Raw genomic sequence first — 4,399 nt, 5'->3', positions numbered from 1 at the left:
TAGCATCAATGGTATTGAATAAAATTATTTCAGTACATAGAATGTGTAAAATTTTCAGTTAAAATAACACACATATTCTTCATCTGTTCCCCAGGCTATTTGTATGGCCCCAAAGCAACTTTATCCTAAACTATCCTTCACCACCCAACAGCATTGTCCCCTAAAGTTCTCATACTTAGCAATACTATCCATAGCACTTAACTGCAAATTGACATGAAGTGTATGTATCAAGAGCAGTCTTCTTGAACCATGTTCAGATGGAACCAATTGAAGGTTTAAATAACTGTTACAGCTTTGACTGAATCTCATAACTGTTAATGCACAAAGGCCTAGTAGGCCTGTTGTGCTTGCACTGATTGGCTGTCTGAATAAACAGTTCACACCTCTTGCACTTTCTCCTAATAACTCCACATTTTGTTTTTGATAACAACCTGATTCCCTTTCCTCCTCTATTCTTTGCCTCCACCACCCTTTTCAGGCAGTGCTTTCTAAACCTAATCACTTGTTACTTAAATGTTTTGCTCCTGTTGCTTTCACTTTTGCCAGTTGTACATTTCATTTGTCAATCTTCTCCTTATCTACCCTGTGCAGACCTCTCATGATTTTGAATGTGACATCTCCTCTCAACCTTCTTTCTTTTAAAGTAATACCGTTCCCAAATTCTTCAGTCTAAATAACTGAAGTTTCTCTGTGCTTGGAAGCATTCTTTGATTTTTCTCCAATCTTTCCAAAGCCTTCACATCTTGAGCTAAGGGCAAATTAATGCCTGATAGAAACTCAACCTAACCTCTTTTCTGTATGCTCTTTAATGAAGATTAGGATGTGGTATGTTTTAATAACTGGTCTCTAAACCTGACCCACCACTTTTAATTATGAACATATATACCTCTGTCCTTCTGCTACTACAACTTGGAGGTGCACCCTTTTGTTTTATATTGACTCCATGTTGTTGCAACCAAACAAATCATAGATTGAGGCTGTTTGGCCCATAATTTCTGCTCCAGTTTGTTAAATGGGCATCATTACCTAAATCACATTACTTTCTCTATGTTGAACATCATCTGCCACTTATCCATTCATTTCATCAACTTGCCGATGACATTTTGAAGTTTCTAAACTGTCTTACTGTCAGTTTGCTATGCTTCCAAGTTTTGTATCATTTGCAGGTTGTGAAATTGCCATGTATGCCAAGGTCCAGATCATTCATCTGTTAGGAAGGGCCAAGGTCCCTGGGGAACTCCACAACAAACCTTGTTCCTTCTTCAGCAAACACATTTAATGAGTACTTTGTTTCTTACCATTCAGCCAATTCATATGTTTCCATTGTCTTTTATTCTGTGAACTATAACTTTCTCAAACATTTTGAGTAGCACTGTATCTAATGCCTTTATTACACCTGTCTCACTTTATTTTTGGATAATTGAAGCTCTATGTTATAACTGTATAACTCTTGGACTAGTAACTTCTTTAAAAAAAATGACTGGATTTAAATATTTTCCATGAAAATATTTGATCCTTCATAGGAATAACATGTTTTAATAACTGTATATTCCTTGAAATGTCACTCAAGCTGTAAACTTGGAATCCCTTGCAGCATTGCAGAAAACAGCCAAACATTAATAATAAATCTTGGGAAACGTCAACAATCATCTATCATATTTGCTAACACAGGTTTTCTTTTTCACTTTTCTGACAACTGCAAGCCTTTCTAAAAAAAAATTCTTCATTTTTACAAGGCTGTGATTTGACTAACTTGTCTTTATAGTCGTGATTTGGAAATGCTGGTGTTGGACTGGAGTGTAAAAAGTTAAAAAATCACAACACCAGGTTATAGTCCAACAGATTTAATTGGAAGCACTAGCATCCACAACCACCTAATGAAAGAGCAATGCTCCAAAAGCTAATGCTTCCAATTAAACCTGTTGGACTATAACCTGGTGTTGTGATTTTTAACTTTGTTTTCATAGGACCCCCTCTATCCTTGCTGCAGCAAAAAAATATTAATCTGTTACAACTCATTCCGAATGGCCCTGCTGACTTCAGGTAACTCTCGTGTGAGCAACATCCTGCCCCCTCATCATATCAGAATGTTGTTTCTGTGAGCAAATGAGATCTGTTGGGAACGGGGGAGAGAATTTTCAAATCAGGAGTCATTTTTAAAGATGCTTGGAGTCCCAGTGACTCCATAGAAACCCGAGTTTGAAAGTCTGTGACCTGGTGTGTAGCATGATTTGCTGCTCCTTTTTTGTGAGGTTTGAGGTAGACGTCTGTTTCCATGACAACCTGGTGACACAATCTTGTCTCTAGGCAAGTTTGACAGGAGGTAACATCCTCACTCCACTTTACCTTGAACTGAAGGAGACTGAAACGTAGCCATTGTATAAAGTCATGTGGTTATAACAACAGACAAAATATCAAACCCTTAAGAAATCATTTCTCCTTTGGCAAAGGCATACAGTCCAAGAGTACATTTCTGCAAAGAAAGCATGAAGTCTACTAAACCTGCTTTAATATGAAATTAATATTTTAGTTTCTCTTGCTTAATGATGAAGAGGATGTTGCTAGCTTGCAATTAACAGCTCTGACTCAATCACAGACTGAGAAAAATTTGGCTCTTGCATATCATTGAAGTGTATAACGAATCTACATAAAAATGTTGCCATATTTATTTTTCAGTAGACTGGCAGAGGAGGCTAGTGTAATTTTAGATTTTCTTTAATAAGATGACCTCCTTGTGAACCCAACAGCTAAAACTGTACATCTAGGAAGTGAGAGTTAATAACATTTTAATGTAGTGACCCTGCAAAAGTCTATAATTCATAATCGCAATGAAAACCCAGTGCAATTTGGATTATCTTGCAAATGTGTACAATTTCTTTCTGAGGCGTTGGTAAATTAGCTGCTTGTTGCTTGAACACAAACTGAGTTTTCCTTTACTGAGTGCCTCATTGTTGAGTAGAAATCTACCTGAGCCTTAGAAAGAAAGGTTTGATTTATGGAAACATTGAATTACCTGTGTCTAATTTCTTTCAGCCCTCTGCCATGGCTGATCATCCAACTTAATATCCTGTTCCTGCTTTCCTCTCCAAATCCTTTGATCCCTTTAGCTCTCTGCAGCATGGCTTAATGTAGTGTCGTCTTTAATTTTGAGATACCCCAAAACCAACGAAGTTTGCTTGAAGTTAAATCACTGTTGTAGGAACACAGTAGCTGATTTGGATTTAGAATTTTGTAACGTTGGTAGTTACAAGTGGATTTAGACTTTGTTGAGGAAACTGCTGAAGAATTAACATTTATCTTTGCATCAAATAAAGATTCTTTTGGCTGAAGTGATTTTCCCAAATATGTCGATGAGATTCAGCAGCTATTTGCAAAGCTTAATCCTGGTTGTGGGCTGCTTTTAATTGGAAGGAAGCAATGGATTGATTTTATTTTTGGATATTTGTCTTTGCTTACTTGTTTAAATGAATACTGTTCAATTCTGATTTTTTTTGAGTATAGGATATTAGCATGTTTATTTCTTTGTAGGACAAATATGATAGTATACTGAAGGAAATTTTGATTTTTAATGTTGCACACTCAGTTGATAAATGATCCAAGTGATATTGCTTTGTGGGATTATTCATATTGTTCATGATTTGAAGGTATAATTATTGGTTTACTTTCTGTTACTTCATCTGTTAAAGCTGGATGGGCATTGTGTGTCCTGCATCTGATGAGTGCATCACAAGTGATGTTATTAATTTGTTTTCTTCACTTGTAGCTGTATAATTACTCAGTTTCTTTTTGTTTAAAGATTTGCAGATTCTGGGGGTTCTGATGTACAATTCTGCGATCCATCTGCAGTGTACCAGAGCTAAGAGTGCTGATAAATACAGATGCAAAATGAAGATTCCTGTGCAAGCATTTAAAGTAGCTTTTCAGTAAGGATTTTGTTCCAACCTAACAGTAAGATTTGTCAGCTGTCCTGCAGTTTCTTAGAGAAATATAAAGTGGCATATTTTAGAGAAATTGAAAAAATGGGGTTAGTGAGCCACATTGATTATCTTTTTGATGTAAGATTATTGACCTAAAAAATTAATTTTCTGATTCCACACATTTTAGAATAGAATCCCTACAGTATGGAAACGGATCCTTCAACCCAACAAGTTCACATCGACTCTCCGAAGAGACTTCCATCCAAACCCATTACTCTATATTTACCCCTGTCTAATGCACCTAACTTGCACATCCCTGGACACTGTGGCCAATTTAGCGTGGCCAGTTCACCTAACCTGCACATCTTTGGACTGTGGGAGGAAACCAGAGCACTCAGAGGAAGCCCACACACACACACACACTGGGAGAATGTGCAAACTCCACACAGACAGTCGCCCAAGGCTGGAGTCGAACGCAACCG

This window comes from Hemiscyllium ocellatum, chromosome 12 (genome assembly GCF_020745735.1).
Source record: "Hemiscyllium ocellatum isolate sHemOce1 chromosome 12, sHemOce1.pat.X.cur, whole genome shotgun sequence".
Classification (NCBI taxonomy): Eukaryota; Metazoa; Chordata; class Chondrichthyes; order Orectolobiformes; family Hemiscylliidae; genus Hemiscyllium; species Hemiscyllium ocellatum.
This window is presented reverse-complemented; position numbering follows the sequence as displayed.